The 27,488-nt window shown below is 39.9% G+C and overlaps 1 protein-coding gene and 1 pseudogene across 6 annotated transcripts in view; both read right to left on the reverse strand.

Annotated features, from left to right (window-relative positions):
• The window catches only part of TEC (tec protein tyrosine kinase), a 140,295-nt gene that overhangs the window by 59,850 nt on the left and 52,957 nt on the right, over positions 1 to 27,488 (reverse strand). The window lies entirely within an intron of this gene.
• LOC116585060 lies at positions 11,625 to 12,375 on the reverse strand (annotated as a pseudogene).

A 27,488-nucleotide genomic window follows, 5' to 3' on the forward strand; every position in this document is an offset into this window, starting at 1 on the left:
AAATTTTCCAATGTTAATCAAAGCTTTAAAGGCGTGTGGGGTAGACTGTAAGGAATTTAATTTACTCAAATCAGCATAAGCAGTCGAAAAGAAAGAACAGAGTTTTACAGACACCGAGAGTTTAACAGTAACAGCAGCATTACTAACTTTTCTTCAAGGCTCACTCTACAACGGATTTTGCTTTACATTTTCTTTAGTGCGCGTTTTAGATGCGTATCTCAACTGAGTCTCCTAACAACCCTATGAGGTAGTAGCCACTATTGTCCCCAATTCACAGATGAGGAAACTGTTGCAAAGTATTTAAGGTTCCTGTTAGTCTCGCATCATATAAACTAGTGAATGCCAGAGCCTAGGATTTGGACACTGGCTGTCTAACATCAGAACCCATGTTCTTGTTTTATGCAGAAAATTTGCTTTTCTTAACTCTAAAAAAGAACATTTCCAGCCATTACATTAGTTAGTGGAAAAAGCAATTATGCAAAACCATAGGCAGGAAAAGAAGTTCTACTTCACTTGAAAACTGAAGGAACTGGCCAAAGAGAAGGTAAGCTGTTTTTCTTTTCTTTAACTGATCTGTTTGGTAACCCAGAAAAAAAGGAACCCAGGTTTTAGTCAGCTCATGGTATCCTGGTCAGTTCTTGCCCAGACCTGTTCCTCTACGGCCAGGCCCCCTTGAACGTGTTTGTGACAACAGGATACCGTGCGGACAATTCCACCCGTGAGAACAGAGCAAAGTATGACCCCCCCCCCCCCGCCAACATGGGACCCAGACACAGAGGAGGTCAGGTGTAGGAAACTGTTCTACTTTTAGTCAAAGTTCACTGATGTAAAAGCAAGTCTGAAGCAGTGTGTCTGGGGCATTGGAACAAAAGAAACCGTATTTCCACTGGAGACACAAATTGCAAACCTCAGTGTTTCAAATGAAGGCCTTTCAGGAGAGAAACTTACTGAGAATTCAGTCTGGTTATGAAGCGACAGTGAGATGTCTGGGCTAATCGGTCATGATTAAGCATGATTTCGGTCAACAAAGAGAACCTTTCAAGCACAGAAGCTTTCCAGACAGTGTGCCCACATGCACCCACACACACAGAAGCTGCATATCAAAACGAGGGTGTGCACAACTCAGGGAGCCATTATTAGAAACCCACCATACACCAAGTTGTACCCAGCAGGTGTTGGGAGGGGAAGGCGGACATCATAAGTTACAAGCAGGCATCATCTTTGGACTTTCTCAATTTTCTTTCCTATTTTTGCATTTAGTTAGTGCGCTGAAAAGAGCTAACAAAGCAGGCTTGAGACTGCTATTCTTAGAAAGGCCTCCTTACGTTTCTACCGTTGGCCCTTGGCTGATGTCTGGGAATTTGGACCTTGGGAAGGTTCCACCATTTCCAGCACCGGTAAGAATGGCTCATTGTGCCTAAACTGTTGGTACAAATAATATAGCTAATGCTGAGCACCTGCTTTTGCCTTCTCAAGTCTGGAATTTGGGTATGTGCTGGGCAGAGAGTGCCTGTATTACTGGCCAGTCCCCAATAAAAACCTTGGGCAAAGAGTAAGTCTCCAGTAAGCTTCTGGATATTCTGCGTATGGTCACAGCTCACTGCTGGAGGGTTTTTTGTTTTTTGTGTTTTTTTTAAGATTTTATTTATTTGACAGACAGAGATCACAAGTAGGCAGAGAGGCAGGCACGGGGGGTGGGGGGAGGGGGCGGGGAAGCAGGTTCCCTGCTGAGCAGAGACCCCGATGCGGGACCCCGGGACCATGGCCCAAGCTGAAGGGAGAGGCCTTAACCCACTGAGCCACCCAGAGGCCCCATCACTGCTGGAGGTTTGAAGCATGTCCTATGTGACCCCACTGAGAAGGGACTCTTACAAGCTTGTGTCTGATCTCCTCTGGACTTTACCTCATGTGCCTTTTCCCTTGGCTGATTTCGTGTTTATCCTTTTGCTGTAACAAATGGTGGTAACGTGCACAACAATATGGTGAGTCCTGTGAGACCCCCAGCAATTAATGGAGCCTGGGAGTGGTCTTGGAAACACTCCTATCCCTCCAAAGCAGCTGATGAACTGGTTAAAGTTTTAGAGTAAGACAGACCTGATTTAAATCCCAACTTGGATGCCTATTTGCTGGGAATCACTGAGTTAGTCACCATGTTCTCTAAACTGAAGATTTCTCTGAAAATAAAATAGGAAAATCTGCCTCAAAAGACTGGTGAAGATTAAATCCATGGTAGACACTCAATGACATTATACCCTTTCCCCTTTAGACTGATATGTGAATGGCAGCCCTACACTTGTGCAGTGCCCATCCTGCACAACACCAGGGAGCCCTCACGAAGTTCACTTCACTCCACCAATGCAACAGAGTCAGCTCATGCCAGTTCATGGGAGCCTACCGTGCATCTCACTTCCCTGCTCCACTTTCAATGTTACGTTGGTGGCTGGAAATCTGCCACGGTAGGAGTATTTACACGCAGAAACTTGCAAACGCTGAAAATCAGGACTTCTTCCTTGACTGCCAATTGCTAGATATTTACTACACTACGGAATACTTCATAAAAAAATCAAATAAATAAAACCTGCCAGATAGGGTTTTTTTTTGCCTAACCAAAGACAGCAAGCATATATGCATTTTAGAAAGAAATAGGCTGCATGAGAAGATGTTGAACACTATTAGCCATAAAGGAAATGCAAATCAAAACCACAATGAGCTACCACTTCACACTAAGTAGGATGGCTAGAATCATGAAACAGATTATAACAAGCGCCTTACCGAGGATGTAAAGAAACTGAAACCCTCACACACGTCTAGGGGAAATATGACATATTGCAGCCCCCTTGGAAAATAGTCTAGCAGTTCCTCAAAATGTTAAACATAGTTACCCAATGACCTAGCCCGAGAAGTGAAAACGTAGGTCCACACAAAAACATGTACATAAATGTTCAGAGCAGCTCGACTCACAATAGCCAAAAGGTTAAAACCAACCTGAATATCCATCAATGGATGAATGAGTAAACAAAATGTGGTATATCCACGTCATAGAATATTTAGCCGTAAAAAGGAATGAGGTACTGATACATGCTACAATATAAGTGAATCTTGTAAACATTATGTTAGGTAAAAGGAGGCAGACACACAAAAAGTAGCATCTTGTATGATTCTGTTTATATAAAATATCCAGAATAGCAAATCCATAAGGACAGGAGGCAGATTAGTGGCTGCCAGAGGTTGGGGGGAGGAGGGGGATTAGGGATTGACTGCTTAATGCAGAAGACCGACCTCCCCCCCCATATTTCTTTTCCTTCCCCTTTCTTTTTCTTCCTTCCTTCCTTCCTTTCTTTTTCTTTCTTCCCCTCCTTCCTTCCTATGATCTTTCTTTCCCTTTTTTTCTTTTTTTTCCCCTTCCTTTCCCCCCCCCCTTCCTTCCTTCCTTTCCTTTTTTAAAATCCATTGTTTTCCTCTCCTGGCCTTCCTTGTATGATCAGACTTTCAGATTCTATAATGCTTATTAGTCTATTTGTTTTAACTTCACTTTAGTGACCTTCTTGATAGCTTCCAGATTTTTTTTTCTTTCTTCTTCTGTTTTGAGGAAGGACCAAAGCTCCATGCAGTTTTTCAAGCGTTAATTATGTAATTTTGTACCATCTGGATGTATATGATCTAATTTTCTGACTTTTCAAAATGATTGGTAATGACGATCAAATGAGCATTAATAATGATAACTACTTTTTTAAAGATGCAAAATGTTTTCAGTACCATTTTCTAGTAAGATTTCACAACTGTGTGAAATAGGTAAGGAAGATGGTACTCCCCCTGCCTCTGCCCTTCAGGCACAGATTATTGAGCTTCAGAATAATTAACGTGACTCCCTGGTCCCCGAAGACCAAACCAGCACTGGAACCCAAGTTTACTGACTCCTGATTCTTGCACTTGTCATAGACACTCTCAAATGCTAGAGGTAAAAGTACATAATGTTGTATGTAGAGCTTAGTAATTTAAATTTAGGGACTAAAAGAATTAGCAAAGAATCTAACTAAACCTCTTTCTAAATAAAAACGAACAAAACAAAAAATACTTCTAGGGATGTGCAGGTGTCCCTATAAAGGAAGTGCAATTTTTATTGCAATTTAGGAACCAATGGATTATCTCCCAGAATTTATGGGAAGCAGCTCATTTTTACTTTCAAAAGATGCTTTAATGAATTCTATGTAAAATATAAGAAACTATGAATCCTAAGTTTTGTTGTGATTTTTTTTTCTGCTCCTGATCACTTTATTTTTAAACTACTTTAAATATTTCATCCCCCTCCCCCATTTCTCCCACCCCTAACCCCCTTGGGCAACCACCAATCTGTTTTCTATATCTGTAAGCTTGGTTTCCTTGTCCCTGTGGGTGGTGGTTTTATAACTCATATAGTATTTGTCTTGCTCTGATCGATTTCACTTAGCATAATGCCCTTGAGGCCTGTCCATGTTGCTGTAAATGGCAAGATTTCATTCTTTTCATGACTGAGTAATACTCCATTGTATATACAGACCACATCCTCTTGAACCATTCATCCATTGATGAGTACTTAGATTGTTTCCTTATTTAGGCTATTGTAAATAATGCTGCAGTGAACATGGGGTGCATATACCTCTCTGAGTTAGTGGTTTTTTTCTTCAGATAAATACCCCAAATAAATTCTGGATCATATGGTAGTTCTGTTTATAATTTTTTTAAAGAATTTATTTATTTATTTGACAGAGAGAGATCACAAGTAGGCAGAGAGGCAAGCAGAGAGATAGAGGAAGAAGCAGGCTCCCCGCTGAGCAGAGAGCCTGATGCGGGACTCGATTCCAGGACCCTGGGATCATGACCTGAGCCGAAGGCAGTGGCTTAACCCACTGAGCCACCCAGGCGCCCCTGTTTATAATTTTTTAAAGAACATCCATATTGTTTTCCATAGTGTCTCCACCAATTCACATTCCACCAACAAAGCACAAGAGTTCCCATTTCTCCACATCCTCACCAACCTGTTATTTCTTGTGTTGTTGATAATAGCCATTCTAACATGTGTGAAGTGATATCTCATTGTGATTTTGATTTACATTTCCCTGATTGTTAGTGATGTTGAGCATCGTACCTGTTGGCCATATATATCTACTTTGGAAAAATATGCATTCAGATCTTCTGCTTATTTTTTAATCAGATTTGGGTTTTTTTGTTTTTGTTGGTTTTTTTGCTATTGACTTGTATGAATTCTTTATATATTCTTGTATATATTCTTGTATAATTCTTGATAAGGGGATATTAACCCCTTATCATTTATACGATTTGCAAATATTTTCTCCCATTCAGCAGGTTGCCTTTTCATTTTGTTAATGGTTTCCTTTGATGTGTAGAAGTTTTTTAGCATGATGCAGTCTCCTTTGTTTATTTTTGGTTTTGTTGCCTTTACCTGTGATGTTATATCCAAAAAATCATCACCAAGACTATATCAAGGATTAGCACCTATGTTTTCTTCTAAGATTTTTATGATTTCAGGTCTTATGTTCATCTTTCACCCGTGTTGTGTTAATTTTTGTGTATGATGTAAGGAAGCAGTCCAATATCATTCTGTTGCATGTGGCTGTCTGGTTTTCCAAGCAGCATTTATTAAAGAGACTGTCCTTTCCTCAGTGTGTATTCTTGGCTCCTTTTCATAAATGAATTGGCCATACATGTGTAAGATTATTTTGGGGGCCCCTATTCGGGTCTATTAATCTTTACGTCTGTTTTTATGCCAGTGCCATACTGTTTTAATGACTACTGCTTTGTAATAGAGTTTGGAATCAGGGAGCATGTTTCCTCCAGGTTTGTTCTTCTTTCTCAATACCCTTTGGCTTTGTGTTTCCATACAAAGTTTAGGATTGTTCCAAATCTGTGAAGAATGCCACTGGAATTTTGACTGGAATTGCACTAAATATATGTCACTTTGGGCAGTACAGACATTTTAATAATATTAACTTCTCCAATTCATGAGCATGGAATATCTTTCTATTTATTTGTATCATCAATTTCTTTCATTAATGTCTTGTAGTTTTCAGCTGACAGGTCTTTTTTTTTTCCTTCCTTGGTGAAACTGATTCCTAGGAATTTTATTCTTTTTGATGTAATTTATTTCATTTAAGACTTTATTTATATGACAGGGACGCCTGGGTGGCTCAATCGTTAAGCAGCTGCCTTTGGCTCAGGTCATGATCCCAGTGTCCTGGGATCGAGGCCCACATCGGGCTCCCTGCTTGGTGGGAAGCCTGCTTCTCCCTCTGCCTCTCCCACTTCCCCTGCTTGTGTTCCCTCTCTCACTGTCTCTCTCTCTGTGTCAAATAAATAAATAAAATCTATTTTTAAAAACTTTTTTTATATGACAGACATAGAGAGAGCATAAGTAGGGGGAGAAGCAAGTAGAAGGAAAAGCAGGCTCCCAAGCTTGAACAGGGAGCCTGATACCAGACTCAATCCCAGGACCCTGGGATCATGACCTGAGCTGAAGACAGCCACTCTGACTAAGCCACCCAGGCACCCTCTTTTTTAAAATATAAACATATAATGTATTATTAGCCCCAGGGGTACATGTCTGTGAATCGCAAGGTTTACACACTTCACAGCATTCACCATAGCACATACCCTCCCCAACGTCCACAACACCACCACCCTCTCCCTACCCCATGTGCCCAGCCCTCCTAAGTTTGTTTTGTGACATCAGGAGTCTCTTATGGCTTGTCTCCCTCCCAATACCATCTTGTTTCATTTATTCTTTTCCTACCCCCTAACCCCCCACGTTGCATCTCCACTTCCTCATATCAGGGAGATCATATTATAGTTGTCTTTCTCTGATCGACTTATTTCGCTCAGCATAATACCCTCTAGTTCCATCCACGTTGTCGCAAATGGCAAGATTTCATTTCTTTTGATGGCTGCATAGTATTCCATGATATATATATGTACCACCTCTTCTTTATCCATTCACCTGTTGATGGACATTTGGGCTCTTTCCATAGTTCGGCTATTGTGGACATTGCTGCTATAAACATTCAGGTGCACGCGCCCCTTCGAATCACTACATTTGTATCTTTAGGGTAAATACCCAGTAGTGCAATTGCTGGGTCGTAAGGTAGCTCTATTTTCAACTTTTTGAGGAAACTCCATGTTGTTTTCCAGAGAGGCTGCACCAGCTTGCATTCCCACCAACAGTGTACGTGGGAAATTCCCCTTTCTCCACATCCTCGCCAGCATCTATCATTTCCTGACTTGTTAATTTTAGCCATTCTGACTGGTGTGAGGTGATTATCTCATTGTGGTTTTGATTTGTATTTCCCTGAAGGACCCTCTTTTTAATGGAAATTAAATATGATTATTTTCTTAATGTCTCTTGATAGTTTTTTATTAGTGTGTAGAAATGCAACAGATTTTTTTGTATTGATTTTGTGTCCTACAGTTTTATTGTATTCATTTATTAGTTGTAACAGTTTTTTTAAGGATTCCAGAGTTTTTTTGTATATAATGTCATGTCATCTGCATATAGTGATAGTTTTACCCCTTCCTTCCCAATCTGCATGTCTTTTATTTCTTCTTCTTACCTAATTGTTCTGGCTAGGACTTCCAATACTATGTTGAGTAATACTGGTGACAGTGGATATCGTTGCCTAGTTCCTGATTTTAGACAAAAAGATTTTAGCTTTTAACTACTGAGTATAATGTTAGCTATAGGCTTGTCATATATAGCCTTTACTATGCTGAGATTTATTCTTCTTATATCTGTTTTGGTGAGAGGGATTTTGTTTTGTTTTGTTTTGTTTTTATTTATTTGAGAGAGAGAGAGAGAGCACAAGCTTGAATGTGGGGAGGGGCAGTGCGAGAGGGACAAGCAGACTCCCCGCTGAGCAGGGAGCCCAACACAGGGCTCAATCCCAGGATCCTGAGATCATGACTTGATAGAAGGCAGACACATAACCAACTGAGCCATCCAGGTGTCCCCTTGAGACTTGTTGTCATAAATGGAATTTGAATTTTGCCACATGCCTTTTGTGCATCTATTGAGATGATCATAGGATTTTTATCCATTATTTTGTTAATGTGGCCTATCATCCTAACTGATTTGCAGATGTTGAGCCATCTCTGAATCCTAGCATACATTCCGCTTGATCATAGCATATAATACTTTTAACATATTGTTAAATTCAGCGTACTGACATTTTGTTGAGGATTTTTACATCTATGCTCATGAGGGATATTGCCCTGTAATTTTCTCTTCTTGTGATATTCTTGTCTGGTTTTGGTATCAGGGTAATGTGGGCCTAAAATGAGTTCAGAAGAGTTTCCTCCTCTTTTATTTCTTGGAAGAGTTTGAGAAGGAAGACTAATTCTTCTTTGAGTATTTGGTAAAATTCATCAGTAAAGCCAACTGGTCCTGGGCTTTTGTTTATTGATAAGTTTTTGATTACTGATTCAATCTCCTTGCTGGTATTTGGTCTGTTCAGATTTTCTATTTCATCATGATTCATTCTTGGTACAGTGTGTGTTTCTAGGAATTTATTAATTTCTTCTAAGTTGTTCAATTTGATGGTATATAATTGTTCATAGTAGTTTCTTATGATACTCTGTATTTCTGTGGTGTCAGTTATTAAGTTCTTTTGTTTCTCATCTTATTTCTTTGAACCTTCTTTTTGCTTAATGAGTTTAGCTAAAGTTTTGTTGATTTTGTTTTCAAAGAACCAGCTCTTAACTCCACTGATCTTCTCTACTGTTTTTTGGTCCTTTTTCTTTTATTTCTGCTGTAATCTTTGTTATTTTCTTCCTTCTTCTAACTTTGGACTTCATTTGTTCTTCTTTTTTTAGTTCTTTAAGGTATATAGTTAAGCTGTTTATTTTATACTTTCCTGGTTTCTTGAGGTATACAATTATCACTATGTATTCCTTCTCAGAAATTTTTGGGTTACATTCCATAAATTTTGATATGTTACATTTTTATTTTCATTTGCCTCAACGTATTTTTTTCTCTTTTGATTTTTTTCTTTGACTCATGGATAGTTCAGTAGCCTGTTATTTAGTCTCCTTATATTTGTGATATTTCCAGTTTTCTTCACATAACTGATACTACTTTCCTACCACTGTCATCAGAAAAGATGCTTGATATGATTTTAATTCTCTTACATTTATTTGGACTTGTTTCTACCATATGATCTATCCCAGAAAAAAACTTCTCCAAGAAAATTGCTTGTATACTCATCTAGAGCCCCAGTTTTTGCAACTGCTGTCTAAATGACACCTCCAGATAGCCTGGTTCTGATGGACAGTGGGCCTTATGCTCATGGTCCAATAGGACTGTGTATATTTGCATACTTTTGAAAGCTGTTGTCCCTTGAGCTCTCTTCACTTTTTTAAATACTTTTTTTCTTTTGGTTGCTCTGATAAGGTAACTTATACTGCCTTGTCTTTGAGTTCACTGATGTTTTCTTCAGCTTCATCTAGTCTGCTGTTGAATCGCTTTAGTGTATTTCTCAGTTCAGTTATTGTATTATTCAGCTCCATGATTTCCACTTGATTTTTTTGTATATTTCCTATCTCTTTATTGAAGTTCTCACTGGGTTCATCCATTCTTTTCCCAGTTTAATGAGCATCTTTATAACCATTACTTTCAACTCTTTATCAGGTAAATTACTTATTTCTATTTTATTAAGACTTTTCCTTTAGGTTTTATTTTGTTTTTTAATTGGGAACATATTCCTCTCTTCCTTTTTTTTGACTCTCTGTTTTGTTTCTATGCAGTAGGTGAAATGTCCACCTTTCCTAGGTCTAAAGGAGTGGTGTCATGTAGGACATGAACTTTGTCTTTTAACCTTGTTCTCGATCTTGTTTGTGGTTGTTCAAGCAGATTATTATATTTTTAATAGCTCCCAGTAGTTGATGGTGTGCCAAGACTTGTCAGTATCCCAAAGAGGAAGAGAATCTCAGCACCGAGATTTAAGCTGATTGGAAGCTAGACTCATAGACAACAGCTTTCAAAAGTAAGCAAATATACACAGTCCTAGTCAAACAGACTAACACTCAAATTGTAGGGATCCCAGAAGAGAGGGGGGCGGGGCAGAATCTTACTTAAAGAAATAATGGCTGAAAACTTCCCTAAAATGAGAAGTGTAACTGGCATCCAGAGCCAGGAAGACCAAAGTTCAATAAGATAAGCCCAAAGAGACCCAAACCAAGATATATTATAATTAAAATATCAAAAGTTAAAGATGTGATGTAATCTCTGTCTATCTAAAAGCAGCAAGGAAGAAATTTTTTTTTTCTGTTACATACAAGGGAAGTCCAACGAGACTATTAGATTTTTCAGCAGAAACTTTATGGTCCATAAGAGAATGGTACAAAAAAAAAAAATCAGAGAGCTGAAAGAAAAAACTTCCAACCAAGAATATTCCACCCAACAAAGTCATTCAGAATTAAAGGAGAGATAGAGTTTTTCACACAACCGAAAGCCAAACGAATTCATCACCACTGAACTGGCCTTAGAAGAAATGTGGGTTTAAAAAAAAAAAAAAAAAAAGATTTAATTATTTATTTGAGAGAGAGAGAGAGAGAGAGTGCAAGGGGAAGTGCAAGAGGGAGAGATAAAATCTCAAACGGACTCTTCATAGAGTACACAGCCCAAAGTGGAGCTTTATCCCAGGACCCTGAGATCAAGACCTAAGCTGAAATCAAGAGTTAGCTGCTCAAATGATAAGCCACCCAGGCATCCCATGGTCTTACAAGAAATGTTACAGGAACATCTTTGAGCTGAAAAGAAAGGGTCATAATTAGGAACAAGAAAACATGAAGGAATAAATCTCACTGGAAAGGTAAATATATAGTAAAGGTAGTGGGTTAATCACTGACAAATATCGTACGAAGATTTAAAAACAACAGTAGTAAAAATAACTATGATTACAACTATTAGTAAGGGATACATAAGATTAAAGGAATAAAATGTGACATCAAAAACTTAAAGCATGGGTGGAGAGTAAAAATGTAGAGTTTTAGAATGTGATCAAATAAGTTGTTATCAACTTATAACATATAGGTTGTTATATATATAAGGCTCATGATAATCACATGCAAAAACCCATAGTAAATACATATAAGATAGAGACAAAGGAACTTAAGTAAACCATTAAAGAAAGTCATCAAATAACAGAAAGCAAGATTAGAAAAAAGGAACAGAAAAGGAACTACAAAAACATCCAGCAAACAATTAACAAAATGGCAGTAAGTATGTATCTATCAAGAATTACTTTAGGGGCTCCTGGGTGGCTCAGTGGGTTAAAGCCTCTGCCTTCGGCTCAGGTCGTGATCTCAAGGTCCTGGGATCGAGCCCCGCATCAGGCTTTCCGCTTGGGAGGGAGCCTGCTTCCCTTCCTCTCTCTCGCTCTGCATGCCTCTCTGCCTACTTGTGATCTCTGTCTATCAAATAAATAAATAAATATTTTTTAAAAAATGTGTAAGAATTACTTTAACTGTAAATGAACTAAATTCTCCAATCAAAAGACCGCAGTGACTATATGGATTAAAAAAACAAGACCTTTCTATATGGTGCTTATAAGAAACTCACATTTGGGTTTTTTTTTTCGTTTTGGATCTTTTCAGTTAATTGCGTGAAGAAGTTACACTAGTCCAAGTTAAAAGCAGATCCCAAATGGTTATGTTATACAAGCTGTGAGGTTTTTAAATTTGTGACAAGAGACAGAAGGGAAATTCTACTCATTTCAAGGAAATCCTCATTTAAGCTTCAGTGAGCCAAAAGCACTTAAAACCATGAACCTTCAGCTGGTCATCCTCAGCCAGTTCAATCTCTCTGGATTGGCGTATGTTCTTACACTGGTCACCCTGTAGCTAAATTACTTCTCCATATTCTGGATGCTCAACTACAGTACCATTACAAGCAGATTTCTTCTTGAATGCTTTCATAGTTTCTTTTTATTATGATCATCAGCCATCCCTTGGATAGTAGTAAGGGTATTCCTGCTGTTTCTCTGTTGAATTCTTATATGGATAAAATCCTCAGTGCCAGCAGGAAGCAGATTTTCACCCTTGCTTGCATCATCAAAGGGGTCAAAAGAAGGGAGGTTCCAGATAGCAGACAGAAGATAAGATTCCTTTTCCTGGGTGGAAATGGCCTGTGGAAGGTGGTGGCAGGAGATGGCAGGCATGGGAGGAGCATCAGGAAGCAAGTGGGCTTGAGGAGAAGGCCACTCAGTTCTTGGAAGTGGCCCAGTGACTGGAGCCAAGGGACTGACTCACTTTAGATGTAAAGACACAGGGGTAGTTGGATGGCTCAGTCCTTAGGCATCCACCTTTGACTCTGGTCATGATCCCAGGGTCCTGGGATCGAACCCCACATTGTACTCCCTGCTTGGCTGGGGGCCTGCTTCTCCTTCTCCCACTCCCCCTGCCTATGTTCCCTCTTTCACCGTGTCTCTCTCTGTCAAATAAATAAATAAAATCTTAAAAAAAAAAAAAAAAAAGGGCGCCTGGGTGGCTCAGTGGGTTAAGCCGCTGCCTTCGGCTCGGGTCATGATCTCAGGGTCCTGGGATCGAGTCCCGCATCGGGCTCTCTGCTCAGCAGGGAGCCTGCTTCCTCCTCTCTCTCTGCCTACTTGTGATCTCTCTCTGTCAAATAAATAAATAAAATCTTAAAAAAAAAAAAAAGACACAGACTGAAAATGAAGGGATAGAAAAAGATTCACAAACTGAAAACCAAAAGAATGTTAGGATAGCCATACTTACTTCAGAAAAAATAGACTTTAAAATAAAGACTATAATAAGAATCAAAGAAGGGCATTAGGTGATGATAAAGGGGCCATTTCAACAAGAGGCTATAACATTTATAAATACTCATGTACCCAACATAGGAGCACCTAAATATACAAAGCAAATATTAACAGACTTAAAGTAGAAATATACAGAAATACAGTAATAGTAGGGGTCTTTAATACCCCCACTTGCATCATTGGATAGAAACATCCAGACGGAAAATCAATAAGCAAATAACAGACTTAAATGAACATTAGACCAGATGGACTTAACAAATTTTTTTTTTTTTTTTTTAGTTTGTCAAAGAGAGAAAGAGAGACAGTGCGCCCAAGCAGGGGGAGCAGCAGGCAGAGGGAGAAGCAGGCTTAAGGGAGCCTGACATAGGACTTGATCCCAGGACCCTGGGATCATGACCTGAGCTGAAGACAGATGCTTAACGGACTAAGCCACCCAGGCATCTTGTGTTAACAGATATTTACAGAACATTACATCCAAAATCACCAGAATACACATTCTTCTCAATGTGCACACAGAACTTTCTCAAGATTGCTATTTGGGGTGATAAAAAAAACTTTGGAACCAGAGAGTGGTGATTACAGCCCAACATGATGAACGCACTTACTGTCACTGAACTGTACAGTTTAAAATGGTTACAATGGTAAATTTCATCTGTATTTTACTACTAAAAAAAAAAATAGCATTAGGAGAATTAAAAGACATGCCACAAAGCGCAAACAAGTATTTGCAAAACATATACAAACAACGAGTTTGATTCAGAATGTATATGTTATAGCTTTTAAAAATAAATAAAGGTAGAAAACCTAAGTGAAAAAAGGAGAAAAAATATCCAAAAGGACACCTCAACAGAGAGTAAATGCCAGTGGACCCTTATACTATGCAGACTTGTTCATCCTCTACAATAATCTGAGAAATGCAGGTTGAAAAAACAGTGAAACACCACTATCCGCACACCAGACCATGGCTGCTCAGAGGCAGGGGTGAGTCTCAGGGCTGAGAAGAGGGAAGCTCCAAAGTCTGACCAGAAAGTAGGGAGAGGAGGGTCTCCTCTTCCCCATAGCCAACAACCACTGCCAATATATGTGGACAGTTCATAACTATTTTCAGATCTGAGAATCAAATGTGGTCATGGAAAAGATTCTGGTGAATTATTCATAAAAATCCAATTTCCTCATTTTAAGGTAGAAACTGGGGCAGTGGCTGGATTAACGACCTTCCCGAGGTCAAACTGGCTAGCAGAGCCAAAACTCGACCTTTAACCTTCTCCCTGCCATTTCATGTTCCTCTGTGCTCCTGCATCTTGATGTGAAAGGGCCAAATTTTGTCAGTGGCCACTTATAACCCACTAACCCTCTAAAATCTTCCTCTCGCATTAAAAAATAAATAAATAAAAAATTAAAAAAAAAAAATCCAAGTCTTTTCCATGGCCCACAAAGCCATCCATGTGTGATCTTGCCCAGGTCTCGGGCCTCCTCCCCCACCACACCCTCCGCACCCTCCCCCCCCCCATGTCCATTTCAGCCCCTCAGCCCCTCTGCTGTTCCTGGATAAGGAAGCACCGGATGTCCCTCTCCAGGTTTTGCATTCCTGGCTTCCCCTCAAACCCCAGGGTTTCCAGAGGGCCTGCCTCACTCTTCTTAAGATCTCGATCCCCCCACAACATCACCTACCAAAGAAAACAAAAACAAGCAGACAAACCAACCAACCAAACAAACAGGCACGCAAGGCCCCACTCCTTCCATCCCGCTTTGCTTTCCTTCAGGTGGGAGATAGATACTGGCTTATCTGGACACTGTCTATCTTTCTCCTCTAAAATGTAAGTCCGTGAGAACAAGACACTTGCTTTCTATACTTTTTGGTGTCATTAGAGCCTAGAACAGTATCTGCCACAAATAGGAATTCAAAATATTTTTGTTAAGTTTATTGATCAAGTAAAAAGTTGGGTTTTCCTTTTTTTTTTTTTTTTTTTTTGGTTGGGGGGGGCTGGCTAGAAAGCTAGAGTATAGAGGGGTCTAGGGAACTTCCAGTCAAATGACCTGGGTTTGAATCTCATTACTCCACCAGTTGCAAGTGATTATGAATTACAAATCTAGATTTCTCTCTTTTTAAATTTTCTATTTCAGTCGACTCAGAAAGCTCACAGTTACTGGTTATGTACATTCTTCTACCATCCCCCATGAATACTTCCCTCCAGCACACACAGTTTAGAACGTGCTCAGCATGTTCAGCATTCACCCTTCTGTATATTCCTATTTTGAATTTAAAATCCTTTTATTTTTGTTACCTTTTTAAAAATTGCTTTCTTCTCAGGATTTGGATTAAATTTAATAGAAAAATAACACTTGGTAGCAAAGCTGACACAAGAAAGTTGGGCCACTATGTCATATTTAGAAATTGCCCAGTATACTGGTCAGTTACACAACAGATTTGTAAAGATCAAGAGCTTGATTACATATTAACAGTTCCTAATTAAAACAAACGCACTATGAAAACCAATTCACCGGAGTAACTCTAACCATAAAACACTTGGGAATTCATTTAACACAGAAAGTATGGTACTTTTATTTTATTTTATTTAAAGATTTTATTTATTTATTTCATAGAAAGAAAGCTCACAAGTAGGCAGAGAGGCAGGCAGAGAGAAAGGAGGAAGCAGGCTCCCCACTGTGCAGAGAGCCCAATGTGGGGCTTGATCCCAGGGCCCTGGGATCACGACCTGAGCTGAAGGCAGAGGCCTTAACCCACTGAACCACCCAGGTGCCCCAGTATGGTACTTTTAAAACCAACTCTGAAAGTATGAAAGAGAAATAAACAACAGAAGTAGACACCCATCTTTTTGCTCTTGAAAGGAAGACTTTTAAGAACATAAGCCAATTAGAAATATGCTTATTTCTTAGGTATTATGCAGCAGAGATGTCTGCGGGTATCTCACTGGCAGAATTTATAGATATCGTCAGATATTAGAACAAATCAAGTCTTCTGTGCTCTGCAGAAACAGATCCAGGTTTTGAGAGTCCGGAAACTTATGCACTTTAAGAAGAAGGCTCTCTTTCTTTTAAGTGCAAAATTATAAATACAAAACTGTGAGGGTCCTTCCAGGAACCTGAGAAAGGGCCCTGGAATTAAGTCTCTAATGCTTACTTTTCTTTCTCTTCTTAGAAGACCCACCTCTGGTGTTGGAAGACACCAAAGTGAAGGAGCAGAAGGAAAAGTACATTTCCCACAACCAGTACGCTGCCACATGCCCCAGTGACAAATGTCCAGAGGAAAACATTCACAGCAGAGGGTCCCCGATAAGAGTACTACCAACACAGGCTCTGGGATGCCTGGAATGTGAAATGGCCCTACTTGGAGGTACACATTTCTGCCACTTACCGCAACCTCAAAATGCAACTGACGGCAGGCAACAGAGATCGATTTAGAGAGCGGATCCACTGTGATCCTACAGTATCACAACAATGTGATCAGCTGTGCTTATCGCAACAATGTCTAGATCTGGGAAAAGCCAGATGCAGGAACGAACACCCTGAGACGCATACAAAAAAAGACAAAGGTGGGTGACCATGGGATGTAGCTTGTGTGTATAGGCATTACAGCAAGTGCTGGCGATTGATTATATATATGCCACTTACTATATGCCAGGAGCTGTCCTGACCACTCACACACTTGGTGATCTGCTCACTCCTCATCAACACCTGTGAGGGCAGTACTTCTTTCTCCCCAGTTAGGAGATGAGGAAAATGAGGCATAGGGGTTAGGTAACTTGTCCAAGGTCACGCGGCTAGAAAGGTAACAAATTTAGGATTTGAACTCAGGTAATCTGGATCCAGAGTCCATAGTCTTAGTCTCCTACTCTCTAACACACAGAAATTCTATTAATTTGGAAATGGGCTGTAGAAATGACTGCAGTTTCCTACAATCAAGAGGGAACGGAAAATTGCTGATTAACGATTCCAGAACCTCAGGAAATATACTATTTCATCTAGTGGATGTTGGTTTTGTTTCCTGGCAGCTATTTCAGTCATGAACTCTATCCTTAGAAAGTGATTAAATGTGACATCTGAAAATAAAGGAATGACCCTGTTTTTTTTAAAAAAAAAAAAAATCTGAATTTTTACTTACTGGATCTTTAACATAAAGCTACTCATCTTTTCCTAAGAAAATTCAAATCTCTACCATTTATTTTGATGATGTACTATAATCAATCCTAGTCAGGGCTGAATTAACCTAAAATTCTGTTTACTTTTGTAAAAAAATGTTTAAAAACAGACTTAATAATACATTATAGAAGATTTATAGGGGGTCCTTTCCAGCTATGACACTGGTCTGGACTGTTGGGATTGTAAGTTCACGTTGAATTGAGTTTCTTCTGGGAAGAACGATTTCAAGTATTTCTAAAAAGAACTATTTAACCAAACCCACTTAAAAATTCTTAAGAGCTACTATCTAAGTATAACTTTATCAACCTCTTTTATTTTTTTTTTTCAAGATTATAGCAGCAATGGCCACGGTCACCAAACTATGGAAAGAACCAAGATGCCCTTCAACGGACGAATGGATAAGGAAGATGTGGTCCACATACACTATGGAGTATAATGCCTCCATCAGAAAGGATGAATACCCAACTTTTGTAGCAACATGGACGGGACTGGAAGAGATTATGTTGAGTGAAATAAGTCAAGCAGAGAGAGTCAATTATCATATGGTTTCACTTCTTTGTGGAGCATAACAAATAGCATGGAGGACATGGGGAGTTAGAGAGGAGAAGGGAGTTGGGGTAAATTGGAAGGGGAGGTGAATCATGAGAGACTATGGACTCTGAAAAACAATCTGAGGGGTTTGAAGTGGCGGCGGGGGGTGGGAGGTCGGGGTACCAGGTGGTGGGTATTAGAGAGGGCATGGATTGCATGGAGCACTGGGTATGGTGAAAAAATAATGAATACTGTTATGCTGAAAATAAATAAATTAATTCTTTAAAAAAGGATTTTCTTTATTTATTTGACAAAGAGAGATCACAAGTAGGCAGAGAGGCAGGCAGAGAGAGAGGAAGGGAAGCAGGTTCCCCGCTGAGCAGAGAGCCCAATGTGGACTCCATCCCAGGAGCCTGGGATCATGACTGAGCCGAAGGCTGAGGCTTTAACCCACTGAGCCACCCAGGCGCCCCTCAACCTCTTTCATATAACTACTTCCAGAAATATTTTCTTCTCCGAGGTCTCTCTTCCACAAAACGAATTTACTTGCATGCGTAGGACTCCCACCACCTCCGGGTGGGGGGCAGGAAGGGGAGCAGTCAGGAAGAAAGAAACACAAACCAACAATGTGAAAAGAACTCCCTCTTCAAGGTCTTCTACATAAAGCCAAAGCAGGGAAGGAGGAAGGAAACTCTGCATACAGGTGGTCAGTGGACTTGTGTTTAAGGAAGTCCCCCTTTGCGGTCAGTAGCACAGTGTGGTTTAACAGATAGCAGCTTGTCAGCCAGAAAGATTAGACATCTTGGTTCACCTACTCAAATGGGACATTATTTCAGAGAAGGCAGCCTGACTTTGTCTCCCGTTTCTTCACTTGTAAAATAAATGGTGGATAAAACGTGTTAGTTACCTACAGATACGCTTTATGGAGACGCTACAGAAAACAGAACGTTGCAAGCAGGCCTGCAAAACCCTGGTACATTTGTGAAATCTAAATGAAGTAAAATTGAAGAACAGAAGGAAACCCTGAAATCCTGTATGTGCAACTACCCCACTGACACGTGGAACCCCAAGGGCAATTGAAGTTCAAGGGTCATAGGTGAGAGGGCATACAACAGTGGAGCCCGGAGGATGGGAACTCCCGCTCCACAGCAGAGCAGATGCACCATAAGAAAGTCTGTCATCACGAGCCCATAGAAGTAGAATTAGAGCCCAATGAGACTGTGAGCTTCACAAAGCCAGAATCAGGCATCTTTTAATTCCTCCATCTCTAGCATTACTATACATACTCAGGAAGTCTTTGTTGTACAATTAATGAATGAACTAAAACAGGTGATGTGAGGCCCACATGACAAATCAAAGTGTATGGACTTATGGCCCCTCTTCTGCCAGGAAATATATAAATAACATATTAAATATATTTAACAAATCTATAATCCTTCATGATTTATAAATTCTATAACATATAATTCTATATATAATTTATAAATATACTTGTATATATGATTTACATAGTCCTCTAAAATGAGAAAAATTCAGGTTATAATCTCATGAGCAGGGAATTATATCTCCCCATGTACCTTTTGTCATGGCAAGACAAATTAAGGAAAAGCTATACTTATGTGGTTATGTGGAATAAAGACAGAGTGGGAAGAAGTGTTCTCATACAACTAGGATAATCAGGAGGAATTCCCTTCCCACAATCAATTAAAAATTACTAGAGATTTCATTTAAGTCTCTGACTTACTCATTGAATTTTATTTTGCCAACAACTGCATTTGGTGCAATTTTTCACTTTAGGTGTTTAGTAATGCAGAGTCATGCAAAGATTATAGACAATTGTCTATGACTAAAAATTAAAAAGGTAAAAGAGCTTTAGTAATATAGACTATAACAGCGTTTTTTATTATCTGAAGTTGGAACCGGCAAATTTTGATATTTTACCTTGGAAGTACAGTGTAGTCCCAAAACCTAAAGGCCCATAATGGCAGAAGTTCTCCTAATACAATCAGTTGCCGAACAACACAGGTGTTTCTAATTTCCCTTTGCAGATAATTCTCCACGTGCGCCTGAACAGCATCAACCAATGTCTGAGACCTAGCATGTCTTAAACCACCCAGAAACAATGCAACGTGCAGTTTCACTTTCTCGACTTGCTGTATGATTTCTTCTGATAGTTCAGGGTCTAGTTGTTTCAAATAATGTCCACATTTTAGTTTAGGGGAGAGGGTAACACTAATAAATAGCAAATAAGGACGCTTTTTTTTTTTCTAAACTTAAATAATGCATCTCCTTAAAAAAAAAGAAAAAGAAAGAAAGAAAAGAAAAAGAAACAAAATAAGAAGTAATTATCACAATGTCTCTAAGGATCTTTTTGCTTCCCTAAAACACTAACCAACCACCACCATCGTAATTATTGCCAATGAAAGCTTTTTTGAGAAGCTGGAAGGTGGAAGGCATTGTGTGAAACATTTCAGTTATGAGGCAACAAACTTTGCCTTCAAAGAGATAACTACATCATTTGTGAGGGGAAAAAACACTATAATAATAAAATACAAATAAATTTAACAGTATTTTTATTATTATTTATTTACTTGACAGAGAAAGAGATCACAAGTAGGCAGAGAGGCAGGCAGAGAGAGAGAGGAGGAAGCAGGCTCCCTGATGAGCAGAGAGCCCGATACGGGACTCGATCCCACGACCCTGAGATCATGACCTGAGCCGAAGGCAGCGGCTTAACCCACTGAGCCACCCAGGTGCCCCTAACAGTATTTTTAAAAGAGCAAGATGCTTATAACTGATAGGCAGGGGGAGGGGAGGGCTAGAAATAAAGGGAAGGAAACTATTACGTGCAACAAGAGGCAAAGCTGCAAAGGCAGAGAAGACATCAGTATTTTTAAGCAAAGGTGCCCGAACAGTGACTAGATGGTGTCTATTCTGTGAATAACCATATTGTACCAGGTGTGTAAGTGAATAACCAGGTGTGTAAGTGCTCTCACCTACTCCGGCAACCCAAATACATCCTTCCCAGAACTGAGACAGGATAATCAGAGACTAACTCAGAAACATTCAGATCTGAGTTTTGGTCCAGTTTTAGCCATCAGCTGACTGGGTGAACTTGAGCAGATCGTCTCCTTACCTTCAATTCCCACAAGTGAAAACCTTGGGGGGAGGGGGTGTCATTCTTTATAATACCTTCAAGCTCTAAAATTGTATGATTCTAAATAAAGTAAAAGGAAATCATATCATTCTTCTTTATTATTAACAAATTAATTATCACCTTGTATGGCCAATTGCCAGTTACAGAAATCTATATAAGTCTAGAACAGAACAGATCCACAAACATACGAAATTCCCTTATACCCCCAGGGCCTTTGCACATGCCCAACCTTACTCATATTCCAATCTTGGCCAAGTGGAGGCCTCCAACCCTTCCCCAACATCTACCACGTCCCTAAAACCTATGGAATCTACACTTGTGCCACCAAATCTTCCTCCACACATATAATTTGGTCTCTTTAACTGTCCCTCAAGATAAGTGCTATTATAACTATCTTCTCCAACACTTACTAGAAACTACTAATTACAGAAGTAGCTTCAAAGACTTCTAAGAATCCCCAACCCAGCACTTCATGATGCAACAAGAGAAAAATAAAACTCACATGTTACAAAAATCATGATGTCAAACATAGTTCTTTTTTTCAAAAACTGCAAGAAGTTTCACACATTTCAAGTTAAGAGAAGTTTCTTTCAAGACAGACGGGGGGTGGGGTGGGGGGAATAAAAGTAAGGAGAAACACTATGTTTATTTCAAGTGATGCCATTTCCAAACATTCTGGGAACTGGTCTTTTCCTAACTGCCTTCAGTGCCTATGGCACGGTTTTTTAATATATTTAGTGGGGAAAGTGCTAAATAAAACTTTGAGGGAAATTTGACTTTTTGATATCACTAAAAATTGCTGACAGCTAAGTCTTCTTTTTTTTAAGATTTATTTCTTTTTTTTTTTTTTTTTTAAAGATTTTTTTTTTTAATTTATTTATTGACAGAGAGAAATCACAAGTAGATGGAGAGGCAGGCAGAGAGAGAGAGAGAGAGAGGGAAGCAGGCTCCCTGCTGAGCAGAGAGCCCGATGCGGGACTCGATCCCAGGACCCCGAGATCATGACCTGAGCTGAAGGCAGCGGCTTAACCCACTGAGCCACCCAGGCGCCCTTAAGATTTATTTCTTTACTTTAAAGAAAGAGAGAGTGCGCATGGCCAGGGAGGGGCAGAGGGAGAGGGACAGAGATGCTGAACTGAGCCAGTGTGGGGCTCAATCCCATGAACATAGCCTGAGCGAAACCGAGAGTCAGACACTTAACCAACTGTACCACCCCGCTGAGAGCTAAGTCTTACAAATAAAATAAACTAGGTAATGCCATTTCTGACCAAAAAATACTGATGTTCCTTGGACTCTTTGTCTCATCCTAATACAGATAATCAATGAATAAACACAGTTAGTTTAGAATTTGCAAACCAGGAGCATCTTAATTATCATATGATCTCCCTGATATGAGGAAGTTGAGAGGCAACATGGGGGGCTTGGGGGGTAGGAATGGAATAAATGAAACAAGATGGGATCGGGAGGGAGACAAACCATAAGAGACTCTTAATCTCACAAAACAAACTGAGGGTTGCCAGGGGAGAGGGTGATGGGGTTATGGACATTGGGGAGGGTATGTGCTACGGTGAGTGCTGTGAAGTGTGTAAACTTGGCGATTCACAGACCTGTACCTTGGGGCTAATAATACATTTTATGTTAATAAATAAGAAAAGAGAAAAAAAAAAAAACCTTTATGTCTTGACCAACCAAATGTAATGCATAACCCACAATTAGATCCCAGACTTGGCAAGGGGAGGAAGTTGAGAAATAACTACGAAGTCGTCAGTGGCATGATGAATGAAATTTGACCACAGACTCTGAATTCGAAAACAGGGGCGTATCAATGTTAACCATCCTGACTTTGATCATAATACTGTGGTTATAAAGAATGGCCTTGTTCCTACACAATACACAAAGACTTTTTTAGTGGTAAAAGGGCCAATGTCTACATCCTTCTCTCAAATGGTTCAGTAACCATCAGGCAAGTGAAGAGAGAGACAGAGACAAAGATGGCAGTACAAAGATGGCAGTGCAAACACGGCAACAATGAGAGGAAATTTGTGAATCTGATTAAAAGTTAGTTGAGAGTTCCTTGTACTATTCCTCTAACTTTTCTGTAAATTGAAACACAGCAAAATAAAAAGTTAGCCAGAAAATTTTAGGAACTGCATTTTAGCCCCTCTTCTGTCTTAAATAGGTTTCGTCTTCTTAGAGGGGGAAAAAAAAAAAAAGAGTGAGTATGATTATATGAAAATAGATTAATTTGCCAAATTAAGGGCAGTGAATCAGATCCTAAGATTTCAGACCTGCCTCTTGGCCTTTAACGTGACTAATGATGAGGAAACTCAGATCTAGGACAGTAGGTAAGAAAACAGATATGAATGAGAAGTGAGAGAAGAGACACAGGAAAGGAAACTGAGGCACAAGACAAGGAGCTGATGCAAACTACCCTCAGAAACAAGGAAACTCAACTGCCAATAAGAGAATGAGTTTTCAGGGTGCCTGGGTGGTTCAGTGGGTTAAGCCTCTGCCTTTGGCTCAAGTCATGATCTCAGGGTCGTGGGATTGAGTCCCGCATCAGGCTCCTTGCTTGGCGGGAAGCCTGCTTCTCTTTCTCCCACTCCGCCTGCTTGGGTTCCCTCTCTCACTGCATCTCTCTCTGTCAAATAAATAAATAAAATATAAATAAATCAATAAAATCTTAAAGAAAAGATTAGTATTTGGCACTCAACACATTTTTGATGAATAAAATAGATAGTGGAATGGACAGATGAATCCTCACAGGCTGTAGGAAGACCATATCACTCTAAGTAGACGGGACAACATTAAGAAAGGCACAACGTGAAAGACACAGCAGGAGGGGGAGGAGGAAAGAGGGAAGACAAGGAAACATGGCATCACGTACCTTGTACTGCAAGCTAAGGAGTTTTCACTTGATCCTAGAGAAGATACAAAGCTATAAGTTTGAAATATCCCCATGATGGCTGCATGAATAAAATATTAAGGTCCAAGAGTAGAATCAAATAGGGCAGTAATCCATCAAGAGAATGGAGTTGGGAACCTCAATAAGGCTGTAACTAAAGGAAAAAGTCACGGCATTAGGTAAAAGACTGGATGTGTGCTGGGTTGAAATGGAAATGAGGAAGGAGGAGTTAAGAGTGTAGAGAGATGGGACACCTGGGTGTCTCAGTGGGGTAAAGCCTTTGCCTTAGGCTCAGGTCATGATCTCAGAGTCCTGGGATCAAGTCCCGCATCGGCTCTCTGCTCAGCAGAGAGCCTGCTTCCTCCTCCCTCTCTCTCTGCCTGAGTCCCCCTACTTGTGATCTCTGTCTGTCAAATAAATAAATAAAATCTTAAAAAAAAAAAAATTAAGAGTGTACAGAGATATATGGGAGGAAGAATATTGTTTTATAAAGTCCAATTAGACAGTGGCAGAGCCAGGACAAAAAACCCTGCCTAGTGCTAATTTTCTCTACCTCAAAGAAAATATTTTAAAAAATCATAACTGAGGGGCACCGGGCCCCTCAGTGGCTCAGTCGTTAAGTATCTGTGTTTGGTTCAGGTCATGATTCCAAGGTGCTGGTATCGGGGCTCACATCAGGCTCCCCGCTTGGCAGGAGGCCTGGTTCTCCCTTTTCCCACTCCCCCTGCTTGTGGCTCCCTCTCTTGCTGTCTCTCTCTCTGTCAAATAAATAAATAAAATCTTTTAAAAAAATCATAACTGAAAGTAGTAAATAAAAATATTCTCGAGGTGCCTGGGTAGTTCAGTTGGTTAAGCATCTGACTCTTCATTTCAGCTCAGCTCATCATGTCAGGGTCATAAGATCGAGTCCCACATCGGGCTCTGTGCTCGGTGTGGAGTCAACTTGATATTCTCTCTCTCCCTCTCCCTCCACCCCTTACCCCACTTACTCTAAACAAATAAATAAATAAAATCTTTTTAAAAAATTCTCAAAAGCTTTAAAATAAAGCTTTATCTGTGTTACAGAGAAATCGAATAGACTTTTTTCCTAATATTCCCCAGAGTATCAAGGTTGTTTCAAAGATAAGCTTTAGGGCACCTGGGTGGCTCATTGGGTTAAGCCTCTGTCTTCTGCTCAGGTCATGATCTCAGGGTCCTGGGATCGAGCCCTGCATCGGGCTCTCTGCTCAGCAGACAGTCTGCTTCCTCCTCTCTCTCTGCCTGCCTCTCTGCCTGCTTGTGATCTCCCTCTGTCTGTCAAATAAATAAATTAAATCTTTAAAAAAAAAAAAAGGATAAGCTTTAAAGAAATAGCCCCACGATTCACTAGTGCATAACCCTGTCCAAGTTTTTAAACTTTCTAAGCCTTGCATCACTCATTTTTTAAGTGGGGGCACTAATAAGATGTTTGTTTTGAAGAATAAAGGAAATAATGTGTGTAAAGTACTTAGCCCAGTGCCTGGCCTGTATGTGATACTCAATAATTTGTAACTGTTACTCCTAAAGCACAGACAATGGTCCTAAGAGACCGCTACCTGAGAAAGTCCTGCTTACCTGGCTGACCCCTGAATGGCATCTGGGAACTTGGGCTTTGAGAGGCTCCTACTATTTCCAGCACTGATAAAAAGAGCTCATTGTGCCCAAGTTGTTTGTACAAAAAATATGGTTTATGCTGAACCCCTAGTTTCCTTCTGGAGTCTGGAATTCTGGTACATGATAGAGAGAGCATCTATGTGAGCAGCTCCAACAAAACCCCTGGGTGCCGAGTCTCTAAATGCACTTTCCTGGTAGACAACATTTCATAATTGTCACAATCGAATGCTAGAAGAATTCTGTACATTCTTGGAAGACTCCACTGAGAAAAGGCTCTTGCAAGCTTGTGCCTGGTTTCCTTTAGATTTGCCCCATGTGCCTTTTCCCTTTGCTAATTTAGCTCGGACTCTCCTTCTATAGTCACAAATCATAGCCATGAAGACAACCATATGCCAAGCACTGTGAGTTCTCCTAGTGAATTACCAAACCTGGGGACAGTCTTGGGGATGCCTGACAAAACCAGTCTTTCTACTCCTCAACTTTATAAACTATTTCCATACTGGAGCAGTGTTATAGACAACAAATGACCCAAATTAGTAGTACCAAAGTCCAATTATAAAAAGCTCCTGGAGCTCCTGGGTGGCTCAGTCAGTTAAGCATCTGCCTTGGGCTTAGGTCATGATCCCTGGGTCCTGGTCCAGGATCCCAGCAGCCTGCTTCTCTCTCTCTCTCTCTCTCTCTCTCTCTCTTTCTGTCAAATAAATAAATAAAATCTTTTCAAACAAATAAAATAAAATAAATAATATATAGTTCCTGATTTCTTAGCTAAAAGTAACTATAAATTTACTCGAAATTATTTATTCCAAATCTCACCATCTAGAAATCTCTCCATTCCTTGTTTTCTCACCATTATTTAGTAAACCTTTTTCCTGATTAAGCTCCTGCTCTTCCCTGAATTCCATCTCAAGTCCACCTGGAGGTTTCCCTCACATGCCCGGGGAGGGGCAGGGGGGGTGTCTAACTCATTTGTCATTTGTTCCCAGACCAGAGAACAAGATCACTTACGAACCCCTCTCCCCTCATCCCCCCAACCTCCCCACTCCCAACCCCCACCCTCACCAGGTCCTGTTTCTATTTGTTATTCTGACTGAGATCAAACAACATCAATTCCTGGAAGGGCTCTTCTCAGTTCATTAGAATATGCAGAAATAATCGCTAATTGAGGGCAGTAAGAGCAAGGAGGACAAATCAAAGAATGGCTCGCAGCAGAAATCGAAACACATCTTTGCCAATATCAGACTTGGAAGAAACAGCTTGAGTGAATTCCTCATCTAAAACAGAATTCCTTAGCATACTTTGAAAAGCACAATAAACTATATTTAATAGATAGAAACACTTGTTGCCATCATGTTGAAGAGCTGGGGTTCAGAGAACCAGAGGAGGATGCATGTCTGAGTCACATTATGATTAACTAAGAGTTTTAATAAGGCATTAATGGCACTTAATTGCCATGAAGAAACTAGGGATCACAGTGCCTAGATCAATGAATAGCCTACCCACAGTTTTTCTTTTAAAAATAGAACTATGAACAACTAAAATAAATATCTCTAGGGCTATTTATCCCAACCTCTGAGTCCCATGGTTTTTCTAATCCACCTCTAGTTTTACATTTTTTAAAAAATATTATATTTCAAATACCTATTGATTCTTAAAAGTTACCCATATCACAGCAATTTTGGATCACAGCTTCTAGGGCTGGGGAGATGGAAACCAGAATAACTGAAACAGGGAAGAAACATGACAGTGGGGTGCTACCGGGCTTACCTAGAAGCCAGGCAGAGACCTGTCAGGCAGGAACTCAGCCCAGGATGGCCAAAAAAAAATTTTTTTTACTTTTACAAAAATTAAGATTCTTATTTTAAAATTCCTAACTTTTTACTATGAACGATTTATTTTTAACTGTGAGAGGCAAACAAATCTGCAACCGTATTTCAAGCAGAAAGTCCTAAATATGTTAGCGAACGTCTGTCCCTAAGAAAAAGAATCCAGGGGGATCATGGCAGGAGTAGGGGTGAAAGCAGGATGAGGCTCACTGGGCTCATCAGCAGCCAGAAGGGAGGTGGACCCTGACGCTAAGTGTCGCTAAGTTTCAGAAGCTGGGTATTATTCTGTCCTTTGTGGTTCTTTTTATTATTATTGTTTTTGTTTTTGTTTTGTTTTGTTGTGGCTTTTTTTTTTTTTTGGCTTTTCATTTATTTTATTTGTTCAGTGTTCCAAGATTCATTGTTTATGCACCACACCCAGTGCTCCATGCCATACCTGCCCTCCTTAATACCCA

Source organism: Mustela erminea, chromosome 2 (genome assembly GCF_009829155.1).
Source record: "Mustela erminea isolate mMusErm1 chromosome 2, mMusErm1.Pri, whole genome shotgun sequence".
Taxonomy (NCBI): domain Eukaryota; kingdom Metazoa; phylum Chordata; class Mammalia; order Carnivora; family Mustelidae; genus Mustela; species Mustela erminea.